Here is a 24,692-nt window from a genome sequence, read left to right as displayed (position 1 = left end):
CCTGCTCCATTCCCATGAGTTTCTTGGCTCACCTACAGTGTGATGTCTCACTTGGCAGTCAAATTTTCTCTTCTCCAGGCAATCCGCAAGACTACACACATGGTTCATTCACAGATGTCAAGCACCAGGAAACTAAAGAAAGAGGTCAGACCAACCTCCTGAGAGCCTTGTATATCATTCTTAAGAACCAATGTCTCTGATCAGATTTCCCAGAAGCAGACCTCAGATAAGTTTGTTTCCAAGTAATTTATGAAGGAACGGCTCCCAGGAGAAATTGTTAAGGCAGTGGGGGAAATAGAATAAGAAAGGAACAGGACCTAAGACAGGGGTGATTTGAGGCCTTAGCCTGATCCCATAGGGGAGGGCTGGCACATAAATTATAGCTCCAAGTTGGTTCCTACTCAAGACAAGGGAGCAGGGTGCTCATGCTCCAGCACTTGTCAGCCAAGAAATAAGCTCCTGTCCTTTCTTGTGGGCAGAACAGTTCCCGTGGCCCATAAAGATGTAGGACAGTCCTCTAAAGAGTCTAACCCTAGCTGGTTGCTCAGTGGTTAGAGCATTGGCCAGCAGACCAAAGGGTCGTGGATTCTATTCCTGGTCAAGGGCACATACCTGGGTTGCAGGTTTGATCCCTCGTCTCAGATCAGGGCCCATGAGGGAGGCAACCAATCAATGTCTCTCATATTGATGCTTTTCTCTCTCCCTCCCTCCCTTCCACTCTCTAAATATCAATGGAAAAAATATCCTCAGGTGAGAATTAAAAAGAGATAGAGAAGAAGAAGAAGAAAGTGATGAAAAAGTCTGGATGTGACTGATAAATTTATGCTATGGCAATGAGAACAGGCATGAAAAAAAACACGACATTCTATCATCCCTCCAGACTGGAAAAACCCAGCTATATGAGCTTGGAAGAGATGGAATATCCATGCCAGTTTCTTTTAACTATTTAATTATTATTTTTAAAATTCTCACCCGAGAATATTTTTCCCATTGATCTTTGGATGGAGAGTGGAAGGGACTGACAGAGGAGAGGGAGAGAGAGAGAAACAGCAATGTGAGAGACACCTCAATTGGTTGCCTCCCACATGTGCCCATGCCCTGACCTGGGCTGGAGAATAAGCCTGCAACTGAGGTATGTGCCCTTGACCAGGAATTGAACCCGAAACCTTTTGGTCTGGGGGCCAAAGCCCTAACCACTGAGCAACTGGCCAGCGCTTAACTATTTAATATTTTCAACCACAAAATCTTCCTCCCTGGGCATCAGATATCTCACCTGTGTAATGGGCCAATTATAATCATAGTGAAAAATAACAGTAGTGGTAGTAACATTTATTGAGCACTTTACCGTGATGGAGGTACTTACTCATTGTTCCAAAGACTTTACAATTGTTACTCTCGATTAACTCTCACAACAAACCGATATAGGCACAATTATTGTCCCTATATGACAGATAAGACACCTAAGCTCAGAAAGGATAAGTAACTGCCTGAGGTCCCATAATGAGTACCTTTCTCAAGATTGTGGAAAAGATTAAATGTCTGCATCCCTTGGATCTTATCTTTTTTTTTTAATATATTTTATTGATTTTTCACAGAGAGGAAGGGAAGGGGATAGAGAGTTAAAAACATGGATCAGCTGCCTCTTGCATACCCCCGACTGGGGATGTGCCCACAACCAAGGCACATGCCCTTCGCCGGAATTGAAACCGGTCAGGGCGGATCTTATCTTTTCAGTGTGTTCCTGCAGACTCACCTACCAGCCAGTGTGGTTCTGTGCCTAAGGGCTTGGAAGGGGAAAACTGTTGGAAGCACTGGCGACAGGCCCTGCAGGGGTAATTATTGCCACCCAGGAGGTGGTATCTTAAACACCCCAGCTCCCTTCCCATCCTTCTGGCGGGATAACTCAGAGTTGGTGTTCTATGCTGGTTCCCAGAGCTTCTCAGCAGGCTTTGGCTGCAGTAGCCCGCAGTAGTAATTGATGGGATGGCCCACCCATTCCTGGCTGTCTTCCTTTCCCTCTCTCACTTCCTCACTCCCTTCCTAGCATGCCCCAAGCTCACTTCACAAACAAACCACTTGCACCCAAATCCTTCTCTCAGAATTTAGCACAATTTTTAAAACCGATGGTCACTTTCCTGACCTGGTGCAGCAGGAGGCGCCATCATGGGAATGAGTCCACATGCACCACAACAATGACCCAAAGTCTGGTTCGAGGAGCCCTAGAGCCAGGACATCCACCTAAGGCTGTTGGTCAAACTGTACAGGCTTCTAGCCAGACAAGTCAACCCCACCTTCAGCCAAGTAGTGCTGAGGTTGTTTGTTCATGAGTTGCACCAACCAGCTGCCTCTGTCCCTTTCCCAGATGATCCGAAAGAGGAAGCTTCCTGGCTGGAGGCGAAACCTCTGTGGTTGTAGGGACTATAACCAATAACGTGGGCACGCAGGACACGTCCACACTGAAGGTGTGTGCACTTCCTTTGAGGAGCTGCACCTGGAGCTGCATTCTCAAGGCCAGGGTAAGATTCTCACCTTGGGCAGTCTGGCCCTGGACTCCCCCAAGGACAGTGACACGATCCTGCTGTCTGGTCCTCACAAAGGCTGAGAGATGCACAGGCATTTCCGGAAGGTCCCAGGAGCCCCTCACAACCACATCAAATCCTACCTGTGCTCCAAGGGCCAGAAGTTCAAGGCCTTCTAGAGCTCTATAAACCAGCCAAGGCTACAAAAACTAACCTTTTATTAAGTTTTTATTAAAAAGACTAGTGGGGCCGTAACTGGTTTGGCTTGGTGGATAGAGTGTCAGCCTGCGGACTCAAGGGTCCCAGGTTCAATTCCAGTCAAGGGCATGTACCTTGATTGCAGGCACATCCCCAGTAGGGGGCGTGCAGGAGGCAGCTGATCGATGTGTCTCTCTCATTGATGTTTCTAGCTCTCTATCCCTCTCCCTTCCTCTCTGTAAAAAATCAATAAAAATATATATTAAAAAAAAATTTTTTTTAATAATAAATAAATAAATAAAAGACTAGTGGGCCCTAACCGGTTTGGCTCAGCGGATAGAGCGTCAGCCTGCGGACTCAAGGGTCCCAGGTTCAATTTTGGTCAAGGGTATGTACCTTGGTTGTGGGCACATCCCCAGTAGGGGGCATGCAAGAGTCAGCTGATCGATGTTTCTCTCTCATCCATGTTTCTAACTCTCTATCCCTTTCCCCTCCTCTATGTAAAAAATCAATAAAATATATTAAAAAACAAAAAGACTAGTGGCCTGGTGCACAAATTCGTGCACATTGAAAGGAAATTAATTAGAAGGTGGCTGGTGGGGCGGGGCTGGGCAAGACTGGCTGGACATGCCCTGGAGCCAACCTCCCGTGGTCCCTCCCCGGCTGGCCACACCTGGGGCAGCACCATGGCTCGAAGGGTGTCTGCAGAGTGGGTGGGGTCTCTCTGGCAGGTGAGGTCCCTCGGCCTGGCCTGCAGGGATTGGCCGAAACCAGCTCTCCAATATCCCCCAAGGGTTCCCAGAGTGTGAGAGGGCACTCTACAAACTTGCTGTCGCTCAGCAGCTCCTGCGTTGAGCGTCTGCCCCCTGCATCGTAACTCCCAGCCAGCTGGCTGGTTGGCCAGTCAGTCAGTCGCTTAGCCTTTTAATACATATAGATTTTTGCCGGAAACCAATTCCAGCATGACAGCAGGGCTGAATTTGGGAAAGGCTGATGGCATTTCCCCAAACCTGAATAGGACACATTAAATTGATTGTTGGCTGCCAGACAGCTCAGGGCATATCTCTCTCTCTCTTTTTTTTTTTTTTTTTTTTAACATATTTTATTGATTCTTTACAGAGAGGAAGGGAGAGGGATAAAGAGTTAGAAACATCGATCAGCTGCCTCCTGCACACTCCCCACTGGGGATGTGCCCACAACCAAGGTACATGCCCCCGACCGTAATCGAACCTGGGACCCTTCAGTCTGCAGGCCGACTATCTATCCGCTGAGCCAAACCGGTTAGATCAGCTCAGGGCATCTTAATCTACATGTTACTGCCTCCTACTGGCCAAACACCTGAACAGCCGTAGGCTAATTCCCCCAAATCTGACAAATGCCTCTATATATGAAACCCTGACCCTTTGAAGTGTACATATATCTCTGCCTCTCCTCAGGACAATTTGTGTTGAGAAAAAAAAAAAAAAAAAAGCATGGGGTCCTGAGACGAGGAGATCTTAGATCTTAGTTTCCTTTAAACTAGGCTCCTCTGACCCCCAAATGCCTTTCAAAATTATATTTCGTGTCTGGACTCCTATTTAATCTACGCACAGCCTTCTCCAGATTGCTGAACCCTTCTAGATGCTGGAACAAGAACCCCGGCAGATTTTGGATGCTGGAATAAAATATTCTGGTTGTCAAGATTAAAAAGTCAGGAGATTTTATTTGCCCTGGCTAGCGTGGTTCAGTTGGTTGGGCACTGTCCTGGTTGCTGTTTCATTCCTGGTCAGAGCACATGCCTAGGTTTCGGGCTCAATCCTGGGTAGGGGGCATGCATGCAGGAGGCAGCCCATCCATGTTATGCTCTCACATCATTGTGTCTTGCTTTCTCTTCGTCTCCCTTCCTCTCTCTCTAAAAATCAATCAAAACATTTTTTCTTAAATTGGGAGGTTTCACTTTGAAAGCTTGATTTCATGCTTCTCTTGAAAAATCAGCCTGGCCTGTGTGGCTCAGTGGTTGAGCATCAACCTATGAACCAGGAGGTCACGGTTGGATTACTGGTTAGGGCACACACCCGGTTGCTGGCTCCATCCCCAGTAAGGGGTGTGCAGGAGGCAGCTGATCTATGATGTTCCTCTTTCAGCAATGCTTCTTCTTTTTTTTTTTTTTCCATCGTTTCTATCTCTCTATCCCTCTCCCTTCCTCTTCGCCTAAAAAAAATCAATAAAAACATATTTAAAAGAAAAGAAAAGAAAATCAGAGGTCACAGTCTGGTATTCCAAGACTTTGGGAGTTAAGTAACTTGCCGGAGGTCACACAGCTGCAAAGGCCTGGATTTCCCAAACCCCCTGGGCATTCTTGTTCAAGGCCACATTCACAACCTTTCCTCCCAACAACCCAAGCCAAAGCCTCCACTTAACTGCAGGCTTTCCACATCCTTCTCATACCTGAGACTCAGCTCTTCTGGGGACACTGCCCCTATTGCCTCTTCCTGACCTTATCTCTCCTTTGCCCCCAAGCAATCTTTGAAACTGGGCTTAAAAGTAGCAAGAAGAGGCAGTGAATAGAAGGGGCTCTGCCTGTCAGGTCACCCTCCCCCAGTCCCCCCCTGTAATAAAGGGCCTCCCTCTGGGGAGAAAAAAAAAAGGAGCAAGAAAATGTCTGTCTCATCCTCCTCTCTTCCCTGTAATTCTCTCCAAAATGATGCATTTGACCAAAGGTGGAAGGCCAACTAACTCCAGGATAAAATTTTACCTCCTTGACCTGGCTCCAGGTCTCCATCACATGGCCACAGCCTCTGTGCCAGGTAGTGCCAGGTGAGCGTCCTGCCTTATCTCTGAGCCCAGCTAGGAAAACCTCCTCTCTGCCCAGGCAGTGTTACCTTTGCCTGAAATCACCCTTGGCGTTCCTACCTGGCCTGAGGACCTCTGTTCACCTGTCCCTACACACTCAGAACATCCAGGTGATCTAGTGAGCTTTTAAAAAGTTACAATGATTATAACGAGGAGTATTTGAGAAATTAGTGGCTCTTCCCCATGTCTTCTTTTTTTTAAACTGAAATTAAGATCAGTAAAAGTATTTATTTATTTATTAATTTATGTATTATCACCTGAGAATATTTTTTCATTGATTTTTAGGGAGAGTGGAAGAGAGAGGGAAAGACAGAGAGAAATATCGATGTGAGAGAAACACATCGATTGTTTGCCTCCTGCATGAGCCCAGACCAGGGCCTGGGCTGGAGAGGAGCTGCAACCAAGGTATGTGCCCTTGACCAGAATTGAACCTGAGACCCTGTGATCCGCAGGCCAAGGCTCTGTCCATGGAGCCAAACCGGCTAGGGTCCCCTGTGTCTTCTTGAAGTTGGGGCTCATCAGAAACAAATAAAAGCATCTTTTTTTTTCTTTGCACCTATCCATGTCTGACCAACTCTGACAAGGGAGGACAGAGAAGCAGTTCTCCTGAAGTTTTGAACTCTGTATGTTAAACTGTATGTTTGAAAAATGAGATAAAGTAGGTAGCTACCTGGAAAAACATCAGTTACCAAAAATTTTTCATGAAATGAAAAATCTGACTAGACTTACTATACATTCAAGAAATTGAGTTTGAATTAAGAAATTTTAGCCACAGATTACTTTGCCACATCCAGATGTCCTCATATGCACTTTCATCACCTTCAAGGAACAGAAAACCTCTCTTACTCAAACCACGAAACAAGAGTCGACAATGGGTAAGAGGCTGGACACTAGCTACTGCTAGTGTAACCCTGACTCCAAGCCAGAAAGGACAGTCATTGAAAGAAGAAAAGCCATAGCTCAGTGTCACTTATATAGATGTAACGATTATGAATAAACTCTCAGCTAACCAATTGCAGCAATGTTATTGAAGTAACATTGAAAACAAATATTACCAAGGAGTGTTTATCCCAGGAAGACAAAGATGTCATTAATTGGACCATTAGAAGATAGCAATATAGTTTACTTAACTGCAGATCAAAGAAGCAAACACCATATGGTCACCTCAGTAGATTCAGAAAAAAAGGAAGTGATAAGTTCAAATTTATCAACCATTTTATAAAACACTTAGACTTCTTTTTTGGGTTCCCCCAGAAGCAGATCCTTCTGGTGGGATAATTGCTTTCCTGGTCTTCATTTAATCTTTGCTATATTCCCTCCTAAATTCCAAATGCATTAAAAACTGCATATTGTCCGGTCTTGAAAGCATTTGAGATCTTGCTTCCTGGCAATTATAGTCAGTTTGGCTCAAATAAACTAAAAAATTCTCTACCAGTTTGGATATTCCAAATCTATATTAGAAGTAAGCCAGACAGAAAGGGTTAGAACAGGTATTTGGTTAGCCACCCACAGTGTCTAAAACACCTATACAATCCTGGCCGATGTGGCTCAGTTGATTGAGCATCGTCCTGTGCACTGAAAGGTCACCAGTTCAATTCCTGGTCACAGAAACACAGTCAAGTGTGGATGAGGATTTGAACTAGAAGAAAGCTTACACATGGTTGACTGGAGTAAATTGGCTCAACCATTTTGTAAAGCAATTGACAATATCCAATGAAGATCTAAATATGAGGTGACTCAGAAAATCCCCTTCTACGTATCTGCAATTGTGAAACACATATGTGCACAGAGACTGAAATGCCCATTTCAGCTTTATTTTTTTGTTGTAATAGCAAAAAACTGAGAACAGCCTAACTGTCACTTAATTGGAGAACTGAAACATTTCACAAAATACAACCAAAGGAATTCTACACAGCTATGAAAATGAGGGAACTCCGCCTACGTACATCAACACGAATAAACCTTTAAGACTCAATGCTGAGTGAAATAGTCACGTTGCAGAAAGAGCCATAGGGTATGATACTATTTATGTAAAATGAAATGACACAAAACAATTCTGTGTTCATGGATTCTACCATCCTATCTAATAAAAGAGAAAAATGGTAATTGGCGTATGACGATACCCTTTTCATTGGCTAATCAGGGCTATATGCAAATTAACTGCCAACTAAGATTGGCAGTTAACTGCCAACTAAGATTGGCAGTTAACTGCCAACGAGATGGCGGTTAATTTGCATATGTAAGCACAATGCAGGGAGGCGAAAGGGAAAGCAGGAAGAAGCCCCCTGCCACTGACAGTGATCGGAAACCCAGGGGGGTGCTAAGAGCTGGGGGGCAGGGCAAAGGCGGCCCTGGGGCCGCCTTTGCCCTGCCCCCCAGCCATGATCGGAGAATCAGGCGCCTTTGCCGCCCTGGCCAGTGATAGCAGGAAGTAGGGGTGGAGCCAGCGATGGGAGCTGGGCACGGTCGAAGCTGGCAGTCCTGGGAGGTAGGGGTCCCTTTCCTGGGCCTAAAGCGAAGCCCACGATCGCGGGGCCGCTGCAGCTGCGGGTCCCCGCTGCCCAGGCCGGACGCCTCGGCCAGAGGTGTTAGGCCTGGGCAGGGGCGGAGCCTGCAACCACAGGGAGCTGGGGGTCCCCTGTCCAGGCCTGACACCTCTGCCGGAGGCCTCAGGCCTGGTCAAGGGGCCGATCCAGTGATTGGTGATCGGAGGGTGATGAGGGTCAACTCCTCTGGCCGAGGCATCAGGCCTGGGTGGGGGGCGGAGCCGGGGATTGGGGGGATATGATGGTCCCCTTGCCCAGGCCTGAAGCCTGGGTCAGAGGCGTCAGGCTTGGGCGGGGGGTGGAGCAAGCGATCAGAGGGAGATGGGTGTCCCCTGCCCAGGCATGATTCCTGGGCCAGAGGCCTCAGGCCTGGGTGGGGGCCAGAGCCAGTGATCAGGGGGAGATGGGGGTCCCCTGTCCAAGCCTGACACCTCTGGCGGAGGCATCAGGCCTGGGCAAGGGGCCGATCCTGCGATTGGAGGGTGATGGGGGTCAACGCCTGAGGGCTCCCAGTATGTGAGAGGGGGCAGGCTTTGCTGAGGGACACTCCCCCCCCACACACACACACCCAGTGCACAAATTTCGTGCACCGGGCCCCTAGTCTATAATAATAAAAGCATAGTAAGCTAATTAGACAAGACGACCTTCTGGATGAAGCCGGGGCTGCGAGGGAAGCTCAGGTCCAGGGTGCCAGAGGGAAGCTGGTGCTGGCAGCCGAGGGAAGGAAGGCCTACTCTTGCATGAATTTCGTGCATCAGGCCTCTAGTTGGTAATAATGTTGCAAATAAAGTACAGGGGATGAAACATACCAACTTCATAGCAGCAGCTATCTCCAGGGAAGGGAAGAGAACTAAGGGGGCAGGAGGGTGGGTGTGGGAAGAAACTCCACATCTAATGTTTTATTAAGGGGGAAAAAGTAGATCTGAAGCAAATTTGTCAAAATGCTAATACTTGTAATATGTGAGCTGTAGGTTCCTAAGCATTTGCTGCATTATTCTTATACTTCTTTGGATATTTAAGATATGTCATAAATTAAAAGGCAAAGAAAGAAATGTGCTATTTCTTATAAAGCAATGCTAATGTACACCCAGATCCCTTGGGATCTTGTTAAAATGAAGACACCGGGCCAGGCTGGCATGGCTTAGTGCTTGAGTGTCGACCTATAAACCAGGAGGTCATGATTCCATTCCCAGTCAGGGCACATGCATGGGTTGCAGGCATGATCCCCAGGGTGGGGCATGCAGCATCATTATTGATGCTTCTATCTCTCTCTCCCTCTCCCTTCTTCTTTAAAATTTACACACACACACACACACACACACACACACACACATCTAGATAGATAGATGATAGATAGATAGATAGATAGATAGATAGATAGATAGATAGATAGATAGAGATATAGATAATTTTAAACGCAGATGCTGAATCAGCTCAGTGGGCCCAAGGTGAGGCCTGAGACTGCATTCTAACGAGCTTCATAGACAGACGTTGCTGGTTTAACGGCCCCACTGAGAAGCAGTATTCTAGAAAACTCTGCCCCAGGCTTCCTGGGGTGGAAGTAAGGGGCCCAGCCGAGGTGACCGGGCCCCAGAGAACGAAGGCAGAAGTTGAAACGGGTTCCCGAAGCTTTCCTGCCTATTTTAGGACAGGCTAGGAGATTCAAGTGTCCTAAAAACCTTCTTTCAGTCGCTCCTCAGCTGCCTCTAGCAAGACTTTTCTACGCTTGTCTGTTCTTTTTGACCTCCTCACTGAGTATCCTTTATGCATAGGTTTGGTTTCTGGGTGTTTTTGTTTTTAAAAATATATATATTTTATTGATGTCAGAGAGGAATGGAGAGGGAAAGAGAGACAGAAACATCAATGATGAGAGAGAATTATTGATCAGCTGCCTCCTGCACGCCCCCTACTGGGGATTGAACCTGCAACCTGGGTACATGCCTCCGACTGGAATTGAATCCGGGACCCTTCAGTCCACAGGCTGACGCTCTATCCACTGAGCCAAACTGGCTACGGCAAAAAGGAGTTTTCTGAGATTGGCACTGGAGGATGAGTGATTTTTAATTGTGGGAAATTACATCCCTGGGTTTCCAAAGCTCCACTTTCCCTAATCTAGTCCTGAAAGAAATGCAGGTGGGGATTCAGTAGAGCTAAAATCAAAGCCAGGATTCAAAGTTTCTGTTCCATGTCAGGATTGGGTTCAGTATAGCATCAGGCTAGTTGCAGTCCATTAGTCCATTGTGTGTGGGGTCCACATGGTATAGATGAATGCAGGGGATCCAAGAGAGTGCCAAGAGAAACCAAGAGTGCCAGGAGCCAAGAAAGCCAATTCCTTTGTTAAGGAGATTAAATATCTCAAATCTTCCTCTGCTTGCAGTGGCCAGGCCTACTCTGGTCAATGACCTGTTCCCAGGTGTGACTGACAGACAAGTACCTTTCCTATGTCACCCAGACTTGACTGGGCATGCGTCTATTCTCCACCCTGTTCAGTCCCTTCCTCCAAGGATCTACCAGGAATAGATCGGTAGCTCCCAGCAAAGCTGCACAAATAACATGCCTAAAAAATGTGGCCTTCCCTTTGCTCCTTTCCTGTTATTAACTAGGTTAATTACAACGGTATCAGTATGACATTCAGTCTCCAAGATGGTCCCCAGAGATCCCTGCCTCCTGATGTTCCAGCTCCAGAGCCCTCCCACATCGAATGGGGTTGGGGGGTGACCTGTGTAATGAATAATAGAAATGATGATGGTCCTTGCTGGGTGGTTCAGTTGGTTAGAGTGTCATCCCATACATCAAAAGGTTGTGGGTTTGATTCCTGCTCAGGGCATATCCCTAGGTTGGGGTTGGGGTGAGTATGGGAGGCAACTGATCCATGTTTCTCTCTCACATTGATGTCTCTCTCTCTCTCTCTCTCTCTCTCTCTCAACATATCCTCAGGTGAGAATTAAAAAACAGAAAAAGAAATGGCTGTTTCTGGTCATATGTTTAGAAAGAAGTGATGATGGAAGGCCTCTGAGGCTTGGCTCGGGTCATCTGCTATTACTCAATTGGAGGAAGCCAGCTGTCAGGGCCTGAGGAACTGAGGCCTTCCTTGTGCCCATTGCCATGTGATTCTAGAAAGTGGATCCAGCCTGTCAAGACTTCAGATGACAGCAGCCCCACCCCCACCTTCATCCTGATGGGTGCCATCCTGAGACTGAGGCGGATTCACCCAGCTAAGCTGCCCCCAAATTCCTGACCCACCCACAGAAACCATGTGGGATAATGAGTACTTATTGTAGTGTTAAGTTGCTAAATTTTGAGGTAATATACCAGTCATTAATAGATAACTAATACATGTAGCTTTTACAATTTCTCATTGGACTTAGTTTTTTGAATAAAGGTTATTTTCTAAACTCACATTTTACTTATTTAGGCCTTTTCAAAAATTTAAACTTCTTTCACTTTCATCATGATTTTCACCCCCTTTTCCTTTTGGGAAATATACTGATTTTTGTTTTTATTTCTGTAGTTTAATAAAGAGTGCATATTTCCAGTGTCCCTTGGATGCTGAATATAATTGCATAGTGTATGTTTCCACATATAATTATAAATAAAAATAGCCCTAGCTGGTTTGGCTCAGCGGATAGAGCATCGACCTGCGGACTGAAGGGTCCCGGGTTTGATTCCGGTCAGGGGCATGTACCTGGGTTGCCGGCACATCCCCAGTGGGGTGCGTGCGAGAGGCAGCTGAATCGATGTTTCTCTCTCATCTATGTTTCTAACTCTCTATCCCTCTCCCTTCCTCTCTGTGAAAAATCAATAAAATATATTTTAAAAAATAATTATTATTTTTAAAATTAATTATAATTATAATTAAAAATAATTATTATAAATAAAAATTATATATAAATAAAAATATTTATGTAATAAAAGATAAAAATAAAAATTATTATAAATAAAATAATTATTTTTATTTATAATTAACAAATCAATTTTATTAACTGTTATTTAGAACCTCCATAGTGTTATTTTTTGCCCTGCTTGGTAGGGTAATACTGAGCTGAATTAAATAGTTATAATGATTATGTTTTGTTTACTTTATTTTTTTATTTATTTTAGGGAGGAGAGAGAGAGAGAGAAACATCGATGTGAGAGCGAAACATCGATCAGCAGTCTCCCTTTCACACCTCAACCGGGATCAAACCTGAAACCTAGGTATGTGCCCTGACTGGGAATAGAACCTGAAAACTTTTGGCATTCGGGGCAACACTCCAACCAACTGAGCCACCCAGCCAGGGCAGATCTCTTTTCTTTTTAAGCTGCTAAAGTTTACAACCAGAAGAACGGTGTGTAACACAGTGGGGTTTCTGGTGCACTATGTGCCCATTTCCAATTAGGATCTTTCTGAGTCTCCTCAAAGTCATTCCCCTTTTCCCGGCTTATTTTCCTTAGACCCACTGATTTTTATTCTTTACTGCTTTTTGAATATTAGGTTCAAAGTAGGTTCCAGGGATTTGTATTTTTTAAAATATATTTGTATTGATTTCAGAGAGGAAAAGAGAGGGAAAGAGAAATAGAAATATCAATGAGGAAAGAGAATCATTGATCGGCTGCCTCCTGCACACCCCACACACTGGGGATCGTGCCCACAAGCCAGGCATATCCTGACCAGGAATCGAACCATGATCTCCTGGTTCATAGGTCGATGCGCGCCGGCTGGGATGGGGATCTGTATTTTCAATCATTACCTGGGTAATTCTTGCCATTTGGTAAGTTTGAAAAATACTGAGGTGGCAGATTGTTAGGTCTGTGAGCCACACAGAGACCTCACTCTCCACCAGCCTTCTGGGTTATGGGAAAGGGAATGCAGAGGAACTGGCAAGAAAAAAATCCCTTCAGGACTAAGTAAGTCTATTAGCATCCTTTGTCCCTCTCCTAATCTCCAGTGTCTTCCTCCCCACAAGATACATACTACTCACCTAAGAGTTCACCTATAGGAAAATGTGTAAGTCAGTCCTTTCTGCAGATGACCATCAATTTGGATTTTCTTTAAACTTCAGAGGAATCTGACTTTCATCTTTTAGATACCTAAAAAACCCACCGTGGTTACTTATGGTCATTTATCTTTTCCTAGAGGAAATAGGTTAAAAGGCCAGGAAAGGGAAAATGGACTTGCTCAAGCCCTCACAAAACTGTGTGCTTCGAAAAACAAGGGCTCAATTTTAGTCAGTATAGATTAGGTAATGTTGCAATAACAAATAATGCCAAAATGGAAGTGGCTCAAAACAACATGTTTCTTTTTCACTCATATTACCTGTACATTGAAATTCAGGACCCCAAATTAACAGAGGCTTCCCCGTCTGTAACACCATTGGCCACCACCACAGAAGGAAAGGAAGACAGAGAATACCCACTCACTGTTAACGGCTTCTCCCCAGATGTGGCACATATCACCTCTATTCATATTTCATAGCAAGATCAAGTCACATGGTTACGCCCAACTTCAATAGAAAATGGAATCTCTCCTACACCAAGATATGAGGGGAATTGGGTGAAATAATGTCTGTTACAGGTTCTATGTTTAGGCAGAGTAATGCTATTTTTTAATTTGTAGAACTGGAGGACAGGCAGGCAATGGGAGATACTGGTTTTCAATTAACTGTTTTTAATAGAAAAAGTTGGTAAAGACATTCAAAGTAAACTAAAGAAATAAAATGAGCCCTAGTTGGTTTTGTTCAGTGGATAGAGCATCGGCCTGCGGACTGAAGGGTCCCAGGTTCAATTTCGTTCAAGGGCAGATGCCCAGGTTGCAGACTCAATCACTACTAAGGGGTGTGTAGGAGGCAGCCAATCAATGATTCTCTCTCATTATTGATGTTTCTATCGCCCTCTTCCTTTTCCTTCCTCTCTAAAATTAATAAAAATAGATTTTAAAAAAGAAATGAGATGAAAAGTAAACCTGTCCAACCCCCAGTTCTCCTTTATAAGATAATCATGATTGCTAGTTTCCTGTGTCTCCTTCCAAAAAAATTATCTACAATAATCACACATAGTTATACACATGAGCTTGTTGTATATAGCATAAAGAGAAAAAAACCTTGCATGTAAAGTTTAATAAAAAATTAACCAACATCTAGGTGAAGGAATAGAAATGAGAATTTCCCTTCCCAAAGTTCCCCGTGTGGCCCTCCCTAGTCATAACCATCTCATTCTTTTAGGTGCCCCCGGTTCTTACTCTTCTGATAGTTATTTCCTTGCGAGAGAAAGAAGCTTTAGCCCCTGCATTTCTATCCTTAAGTGATATAATTTACCTTTTCCTGTTTTGAATATACAGAGTGTATTCTCTTGTCTCTTGCTTCTTTCAGTCAACATTTTGTTTGTGATATTCAACCACATATAGCTGTAGTTTTGTCATTCTATTATTGTGTAGTATTTCACCAGGAATTTACTACAATTTATCCATTTTCCTCTTGAGGGATTTGGAGTCATTTTTTATTTGGGGCTGTTACATAAAAATACTGCTGTGAATATTGTTGTCCATGGGTCTTGGTGGAGAGATGCATGAGTTTCTCACCTGTGTATAGCCAGAGAGAATCACTGGGTTCTAAAGTATAATGTATTTAATTTTAATAATAATGCCAGCTTTCCAAAGTGATTATACCTGCTTACATTGTCACCAGCAGTGTAAGAATGTTCCCATTTTCCACAGCTTTATCAACTCTTGGTATTGTGTCAGAGAGTATATGACTATTGATTATTTCACACAAATGGCAGAGTGTATATAGGTTATTCTCCAGCCTTGCCTTTTAAATCATATAACATTATATCTTGGAATTTAGGCCATCTAGAATATATAGAGCCATCTTCATGCTTGTATAACATGCTATGGTGTGGATAACATATTCTCTCTACTGTCTTGAATCATTTTCAACAAAGAGATTTGTAGGGCAAAGATGGCATATATTCACAGCTTGCTCCTCGGCTCATGGCTGACATGACTAATGAATCATGGCACACTTTCCCACTGAGCAGAAATGTTGCCTCAGGTTCCTTCTCAACTCAGTGCTCTAATACTTTGTACTCAAAACATAGTCCTAGGACTGGCAGATCAACAACACTGGGGGGCTTGTTGCAAATGCAGAATCTCAGACCCCACTTCAAACTCACTGAGTCAGATTCTGCATTTTAACAATATTCCCAGATGATTCGCCTGCACAAGGAAGTCTGACAAGTGCTGGTTTGGGCAGTTCCTACTAATCAAAGCCATTCCACGGATGAACAGTGTGTGTCTTCTCTATTCAGAGGCACACTGCAAGGCTCTGTCCTTGGTCCTGTCCTTTCCAAGTGCTTATCCGTGCATCGCATGAGAACACAGATAGCAGGCTGATCTGACCTGCGACAGTAACAATCCCAGAGCAGTAGCAGAAACACTGGATTGTGTACAAGCACATTGAGAGGGTGGAGTGAAGGACTGACTCTAACCACTGGGCTAGATAAAATATGACTAGACAAACAAAAGACTTCATAGAAGTGTATTTGAAAATGGGGCTTTGGGCAGCATGGCATACAGTGTCTGCTTTGGAGCATTAACCTTGTGTCCCACAGAAGGGTTGCATTCCATATTAGTTTGAGAAACACAACTGTGCTTTTTCCTCCTCTTACAAAGTCAGTCAACACACTAAGTAATACAGAAGCTCTGAGGTGCCCACACTTGTCAGTTCTGATTAATTCAGTAGTCCCCAATGGAGCTTTTCCTGTTAATATCTACAGAATTGGTGTTCCACAGAACACAGTATGGGAAACGTGAGCTTGGTGCTTTGATTTATGCTCTGGGCTGTGAAAAGCCAAGCTACCTTTGAAACATGTGAAGAGAAGGACAATCTCCAGGGCCAAAAGAGGAGGTGCCAGCTTCCTGCAGCCCGATGAGCACCGTGTTGACGTCATAGGTTTGCAAAGCAGGGACACTGAAAGGTTCAGACATTTCCAGAAACGAATCCCAGGACAGTGAGGCCACACCTGGTACAGAGGTCAATGCCCGACCACTTAGCCACGCTGGCCAGGCAAGTTTGTGTGTGTGTGTGTGTGTTTAGATTTTTAAAAATTGAGTTTTAGTGACAGAGGAAGGGAGAGAGATAGAGAGATAGAAACCAATCTGCTGCTTCCTGCACTCCCCCTACCAGGGATTGAACCTGCAACCCAAGCACGTGCCCTGACCCAGAATGGAACTGGCAACTTTTCAGCGAACAGGACAGCACCCAACCAGCTGAGCCAGCACCAGCCAGGGCTGAATTAAGTGTTCAACCTAAGAAACTAGCAAGTGAACAGCAAAATAAATCCAAAGGAGGTCTAAGCAGGAATTATTCAAGATAAAAGCAGAAATAAATAAACTGAAAACAAAACCCAATAATACACTTGACCAATCAAACCAAATTCTAATTCATTGAAGGAAAAACAACAAAATAAACTTTTTAAAAAAGGCCGAAACCGGTTTGGCTCAGTGGATAGAGCGTCGGCCTGCGGACTGAAGGGTCCCAGGTTCGATTCCGGTCAAGGGCATGTACCTGGGTTGCGCATATCCCCAGTGGGGGGTGTGCAGGAGGCAGCTGATCGATGTTTCTAACTCTCTCTCTCTCCCTTCCTCTCTGTAAGAAATCAATAAAATATATTTAAAAAAAAAAAACTTTTAAAAAAAGTGTTATCAAATAATAAAAAAGAGACAATAAAGAGACAACCAAGATGGCGGCATAGGTAAACACCTGAACTTGCTGCCACACACAACCACATTAAAACTACAACTAAAAGACAAAACAAATATCACCCAGAACCATAGGAAGGCTGGCTGAGTGGAAATTCTACAACTACAAGGAAAGGGAAAAGCACATTGAGTCTGGTAGGAGGTGCAGAGGTGTGGAAGTGTGGAGGTACAGAGGTGCCTGTGAAAGGGGCTGGTATCTGGGTACACTGTTGTCTTTTTCACCGGGAGAGAAATACAAGCTCCCGACTGCTCTGAAATCCAGTTCCGGGCAAGAATTTGGGGACCCAGACTCATACAGAGAGAAACTGGACTGTCTGGCATCGGACTGGAATGTGAGGGCGGCTTTATCACAGAGGTGCTTGCAGCGTTCATTGTTTCTGCACAGACCCCGGGACACAGACCCCGGGACCTCTCTGAGGCAAAGCAGAGTGGCAGGCATTGCAGTTTGCTCCACCCTGGTGATTCCCTGAGAACCTGCCCCACCCAATTTACAACACCGCCCAAGCTGTGCGCAGAGGCTTTTGCATACCAATGGCCTGGCCTTTCTCCGCCTAAAAACCTGTCAAACTGCAGCTGGGTCAGAGAACCCCAGAGCTTCCAAAAGAAGGCCCAAGGCTTGTCAGCAGCCTGCATTGCTTCACAGCTGCACCTCATCTGGGCACCTCCAAACCCCAAACAAAGAGGAGGAATCTGCAGCTCTCTCTGTAGCTCCTGCAGTGGCATCAGGCAGTGGCTGACTTTGCAGCTCCTTGGAGATCCAAGAGCCAGTCTACCCAGTGGTCAGAGTGGGACCATCCAGATTACAACTCTTCACATCCATAAGAGACACACTCAGGGGGCAGACTCAGTGAGCACCAAAGCCCCACTGAAGCAAGTCCTGCCCCATAAGGGTGTCTCCAGCACAGAAGTTCTCCCATTATAGACACAACTGGTCCTCACAGCCAATTGACCTGGAGGTCAACTCCTCCCAGTGATACCAACAGCAATCAAGGCTTAACTACAACAAGACTGTGCACACAGCCCACAAAGGGATGTACCAAGATCGTCCACCTCAGGTGACTGGGGAGGCTGAGCCACTGGGCCCTATAGGACACCTAGCACACAAAGCCACTCTATCAACACAGGGAAGCAGCCAAAATGTGGAGACAAAGAAACAGGTCACAAATGAAAGAAATGGAGGAAAGCAAACTACTGGATATAGAGTTCAAAACCACGGTTATAAGGTTACTCAATAATCTTCTAGAAACCTCCGAGAAATATAGTGAGACCATCAAGGATATGAAAAAGGACCAATTAGAAATTAAGCGTACACTGACTGAAATAAAGAATAATATACAGAGATCCAACAGCAGAGGAGAGGATCCCAAGAATTAAGTCAAAGATTTGAAATACGAAGAAGCAAAAAACACCCAACAGGAAGAGCAAAAGGAAAAAAGAATACAAAAATATGAAAATAGTGCAAGGAGCCTCTGGGACAACTTCAAGCGTACTGACATCCGAATTATAGGGGTGCCAGAAGAAGAGAGAGAGCAAGATATTGAAAACCTATTTGAAGAAATAATGACAGAAAACTTCCCCTACCTGGTGAAAGAAATAGACTTACAAGTCCAGGAAGTGGAGAGAACCCCCCCTAAAAAAAGGAATCTAAAGAGGACCATACCAAGGCACATCATAATTAAAATGCCAAGGGCAAAAGACAAAGAGAGAATATTAAAAGCAGCAAGAGAAAAACAGTTACCTACAAGGGAGTACCCATATGACTATCAGCTGATTTCTCAACAGAAACTATGCAGGCCAGAAGGGAGTGGCAAGAAATATTCAAAGTGATGAATAGCAAGAACCTACAACCAAGATTACTCTACCCAGAAAAGTTATCATTTAGAATTCAAGGTCAGATAAAGAGCTTCACAGATAAGAAAAAGCTAAAGGAGTTCATCACCACCAAACCAGTATTATATGAAATGCTGAAGGGTATTCTTTAAGAAGAGGAAGAAGGAAAAGGTAAAGATAAAAATTATGAACAACAAAGTGACAAAAAATACATATCTATCAACAAGTGAATCTAAAAATCAAGTGAATAAGAAATCTGATGAACAGAATAAACTGGTGAATAGAATAGAATCAGGGGCATAGAAAGGGAGTGGACTGACAATTCTCGGGAGGGAAGGGAGTGTGGGGGGTGTGGGAAGAGACTGGACAAAAATCGTACACCTATGGATGAGGACAGTGGGTGGGGGGGGCTAAGGGCAGGAGGTGGGGTGGGAACCCTGTGGAGGGGAGCTATGGGGGGAAAAAGAGGAACAACTGTAATAATCTGAACAATAAAGATTTATTTTTTAAAAAAGAAAATAAAAATAACATTTTCAATAAGAAGAACAATGTATAGATATCTAACAGAAAAAATACTAGGCACAACTTTATAGCAATAAATTTGAAAATTTAGAAAAAAATGATATGATATTTGTGAATGAAATACAAATGCTCAACAAACATATGAAAAGGTAGAAAATATTATAGGAAAGCAAGTTTGGTTTCGTTATAAGGACCAGTTTCCTAACAGACCGGGCTGACCCATGAATAATGACCTGTGTTAGAAAGGGAACAGCACAGGCTCAGATACTGGCTGAGACACCAGCTGTCAGGAGCAATGAGGCTGGTGCTTTTGGGGAACTAGAACAAAAATTCTCTATTTCTTTGACTTCCACGATCCACCTCCTTGGCTGTTTATTGTTTTTCCCAATGGCCCTTGTTGTTATGGGCAGCAGGGTGGCTCTGATTGTCTCTTAGAGAGGAGGGGCCAGAGGAGAGTCAGTGGGTGTGGCCTGTTTGCCGGGGCCTAGTAGGGGCCCGAGAGCAGGAGTCTCTCTCTTTTTTTTTTTCTTTTTTAAAAAATATTTTTTTATTGATTTTGAAAGCAAGGGAGAGGGAGAGAGAGATAGAAACCCCAATGATGATAATCATTGACCAGCTGCCTCCTACATGCCCCCCATTGGGGATCGAGCCTGCAACCCGGGCACATGCCCTGACCTGAATCTAGTGGTGACTTCCTGGTTCACAGGTCGACGCTCAACAACTGAGCCACACTGCTGGCAAAGCAGAGGTCTCTTACCACCAGCAGTGTCCCAGTTTCCCTGGACACAAGTGGGTGGGAATGCTTCTAGAATAACTGGGTTCAAGTCAGGGCCTGTCCAATGACTGGGCTCTGGGGCAGGACTCCAGCATGAATGAGAGAAAGTGACCAGCCCACAGACTGGACACATATGCTGTGACTCACCAGTTGTGTGGGGAACAGGCCATGTCCCTGCCATGCCAGATACCACAACTGTAGGCCAGCTCGAAGCTGCAGTGGAAATGGGCAGTGCCATGCTGGCAGTGGACTGCATTGGAAACCCCTGTCCCTGTGAGGACCAGAGAAGCAGGGGCTGACCTGAGCAAGGTGTAGAGGGGCCACCATGTAATGGAAAGAGCCCACAGTTTCCCAGCTTTGGCATTCTGCTCAGTCTCTGCCCTCATCCCCAGTTCCATTCTGCCCACACACCCACACTGGCCCAGACTGCGAAACCTCACAGCCTTGCCCAGAAATAGCCAGTCATAGGCAGTAAACCAAGTAGGTGACACATCATTGCCACGCCGGCAGGCCTCCTTCTGATGAGGCTGGGACTGGCCTTGGGCCATCCCACCAGCCAGTCAGGCTGGAGTCGCTCTTCTTGGAAGTCACTGCATTCCCGGATGAAGGATGTGAAATGCTCCTTTGTCCTCCTAGAGTTTTGGAGCATCCCAGAAATGGCAAGATCAGGAAGCACATAAAACTGCACTTCGTTAAAAACAAAAACATCAGCCCTGTTAGAGCATCATCCTGATACTCCAAGGTTGCAGGTTAGATCCCCAATCAGGGCACACACAAGAATCAACCAACGAATGCATAAGTAAGTGGGACAACAAGTCGATATCTCTCTCTCTCTCAACCAATAAATAAAATTTTAAAAACACACATAAAAAACCCAAAGAACATACCCAAACAACTTCCTTCCTGTGTTACTCAGGCCTATGATTCACTTGGTTTACACCTTGAATGTTTCTGGGATCAGACAAAACAACACTGACCTGGGTCAGCTCTCACCACCCCTTGTGGACATGAACTTGTTCATCTTCCCTCTGACCTCTTTGTTTCCAATCTCCTGCCTTGACTGCTAGGATTCCCAGCTGCAAACAGTACAATCTGATCCCCTGTTTAAAGCTTCTAGGTGCTCCCATTGACTTGTAGCTGGTCTCAGTCTGAGTTCCTGCAAAAGTTGATTCTGGGTGCAAGTAGTTTGTTTGGAAGTGATTCCAGGAGAAAGTGGGGGTGTGATACAGGGAAGGAAGAGAACCTAAAGAAGTTATCTTGATCACCTGAAATCTCACTGTGAGAGCACAGCACAGCTCACCTACTCTGCCATATTCATTCCAGGTGAGCTAAGGGCTGTGGCAGGTGACAGGTGGCACTCTTCCACCACAATGGTTCCACTCACCCAGGTGGAAAGCAGTATTTAATTAGTGAGTGGGACAAGACTCAACAAATATCTGCAGAAAACCTGGCAGGTTTTGTTGTTATTGTTGTTGGTTACTCTGGAGCAAGGGCAGCAGAGGAAGAGAAAAAGCCTTCTTAGAAGATGTGTGAGATTTCCTGCTTCTCTGTTTTTCCTTTTTGGCTAGGAGCTGACAATGCCCCATTTTCAGGAGAATGGAACAAAGTGGTTGCCAGGAGTTATTCCAAAGATAGATGATCATATCCTTAGATGCCTCAGAAGTGATGGTAAAGCCCTAGCTGGTTTGGCTCAGTGGATAGAGTGTCGGCCTGCAGACCGAGGGGTCTCAGGTTCGATTCTGGTCAAGGGCATGTACCTTGGTCGCAGGCTCCTACCTGGCCTGGGGTCCATGCAGGAGGCAACCAATCAATGTGTTTCTCTCACATCGTTGTTTCTGTCTTTCCCTCTCCCTTCCACTCTCTCTAAAAATCCATGGAAAAATATCCTTAGGTGAGGATTTAAAAAAAGAAGTGATCGTGAAACTTGGAACTGGGAATATATTTGACTCCAGCCATTAGTGACGGTCTCGGCTCAGGAAGAATGCATCACTGGGCCGTATGTGTTCACTGTCGAGCAGGGGCAAGAGAAGAACACAAATACACAGACAGAGGCAGATATGTGGAGACAGGGAGATGGAGAAAGACAGGCATGAATATACACATAAGGATATATAGACATATAGTGATATATATTGCAAGATGAATATAGATACCAATATGTTCATTTAGAGAAAGATATACAGAAAAATATAAAAAGGTGTTCCATATGTATATGAGAGTTTATTTACCTATGCATGGTGAGGTTGCAGGTAGATATTTTTTCCTTTTTGCTTATCTAATATATTCTTTTTAAAAAATATATATGTTTATTGATTTCAGAGAGAAAGGGAGAGAGAGAAAGAGATAAAAACATCAATGAAGAGCCCTAGCCGGTTTGGCTCAGTGGATAGAGCATTGGCCTGCGAACTGAAAGGTCCCAGGTTCAATTCAGTCAAGGGCAAATGCCCGAATTGTGGGCTTGATCCCTAGAGGGGGACTTGCAGGAGGCAGCTGATCCATTATTCTCTCTCATCATGGATGTTTCTCTCTCTCTCTCCCTCTTCCTTCCTCTCTGAAATCAATAAAAATATATTTTTAAAAAAATCAACGAAGAGAGAGAATCATTGATCAGCTGCTGACCAGCTGCCTCCTGCATGCCCCCTACTGGGAATCGAGCCTGAAACCCGGGTATGTGCCCTTCACCAGAATCGAACTCAGGACCCTTTAGTTCACTGGCTGATGCTCTATCCACTGAGCCAAACCAGCTAAGATGCGAAATTGTTAAAATAATATTAAGTAATATTAAATTTTTAAGTAATTATAATAATTTTAAAGAATGTATTTGTCTGCTGTTAGTTTCTATTATACCCCAGGATTATCCTGCTTCCAAGCAAGAGAACCAAACTTTCCTTCTCCCATACTATCACTCATTGATTAAGCGCTGCCTGGGGGATGTAAAATCCAGTGCTTACAGAACAGCCCCAGAAACTCCAGGGCAATTCTCCCAGGAAGGTCACAGGCATGGGAAAGGGAAGTGCCCACGGTTGGGCACACATGCCCAGTGAGAAGATCTGGATACAGTGCTGACAGCAACTTCTGTGCAAATGGAGGCAGAGCCCCCAGATGGAGCCAGCCTTCTGCTTCCTTCCGTGGGTCTTGGCTTTGGTGGCTCAAGCTACCGGCTCCAGGGTGTTGTCAGGGCGCTGCTAGAGGATCAGAGCTGGAGCCAGGTTGGGGCTGAGGCCTGGCACCAGTGACAGCCCTGGGACCTGGTGAAGAGCAGCTCACAGAACCTGGGTGAGCAGGCTGCCAGCTCAGAGACAGGCAAGCCTAAGGCCAGTCTGAGGCTTAGATTGTTGGGGGCTGATACACCAAGATGGGGGGAGCTGGAAAGGGCTTCCTTGTCCCCCGTGTAGGAAATGGACCTCTGTGATCCATCTCCAGCATGGTCGGCTTTTGATGGAATTTACTGACTATCCCCAGGGCAAACAGAATGTAGGGAGGAGGGAAGAGGAACAAAGAACTGTGCACATGGGCCTCGGGCCTATGTCACGGTGGAAACCCCACGGCGTCTGCCTCAGCTGGACAGGGGAGGTGGAAGCAGGTAGAAAGACCTCAGCCCGATTTTTTTTAAGTGGCCCAATAGGAGACAGCTAGACCTAGGCCACCTATGAGGAAACAGGTGACCCAATAGTACTCAGCCAATGAGGAACCAGAGAAGGGACTAAATAAATGGGCTATGCTTGCTGCACCAGGTGTGCCTGTGACCAAAGACACCTGTTCTCGAAACCTATTATTAAAAGTCTCATTTTCGCCATATTTTCTGTCTCAGAGTCCAACATTTGAATTCAAACAGGTGAGCATTTTGCACACCCTCAACCCCACATTTTGCTGTTCTCATTTCCACAACTACATTCTCCCAGGCCCGTGGTGGGCTGCTCCTTATGCCACACCTGCCACCTACTCCTCTGTGTGCATTTCTGGCAGCAGCTCACCTCAAGGTACTATGCTTGCCCCCGCCCCACTCTTGGGCTCCCTGGGCCTGCCCATCTGGCACCAGCTTTCACAGCAGATCTGGCCATGCCCGCCCTGCAGTGGACTCTGGTGAAGGCCCACCTTTGACCAGCTCTGTGCAACCACCTCCCGCCATCTTTGCTGTGGATGGCTGCCACCAGCAGCCTTCAGAGGGAAGTGCCTGAGTGTTTTGACGTTCCACTTCCCCATGGCCTGTAGCCAAAGACTGGAACAGGAGAACAGAGGCCAGTTCCTTGCCTGACTCTTCAAGTTTCTTCTCAGAAGGGAGGCATCACTCCAACTCATTTCATTGGCCAATGAAAGTCACACAGCAACACCCAGCTTAAAAGCATGAGGAAGTACACTACAAACAGACACCCAGGAAAACTGAGCCTGTTAGCTGAGGCAAAGACCCAAAGTAACCACAAACATTTGTTAATCAGTTATTCTAACACCATTTATTAAATAAGCCATCCTTTCTCTAGTGATTTTAATTGCCCATATATCATAAAGTTTTAATTGATAGGACTCTTTTTGGGTAGTCTTTCTGTTCCACTGATTTCTCTTTTGATGCTTGTATAGAATTGCCCTGTTTTAATTTCTGTAGCTTTATAATGCCATTTAATATCAACAAGGGTAAGTGAGACCAAACAACCAATGGTCTTGGACTGCCTGTCACTACTTGAGCCAATTAAGCAGAGACAGGGTTGAGTCATATATGAACGCTTATTCCAATAACG

General features: G+C 45.1%; 1 pseudogene; it reads left to right on the top strand.

Annotated features, from left to right (window-relative positions):
* The first annotated feature begins 1,349 nt into the window (after window positions 1–1,349).
* Window positions 1,350–2,732, top strand: LOC132240164 (large ribosomal subunit protein eL18-like; annotated as a pseudogene).
* Window positions 2,733–24,692: the final 21,960 nt, after the last annotated feature.

The sequence above is a fragment of the Myotis daubentonii genome, chromosome 8 (assembly GCF_963259705.1).
Source record: "Myotis daubentonii chromosome 8, mMyoDau2.1, whole genome shotgun sequence".
NCBI lineage: Eukaryota > Metazoa > Chordata > Mammalia > Chiroptera > Vespertilionidae > Myotis > Myotis daubentonii.
Note: the sequence above shows the minus strand (reverse complement) of the source record. Positions and strands in the feature narration are given on the sequence as shown.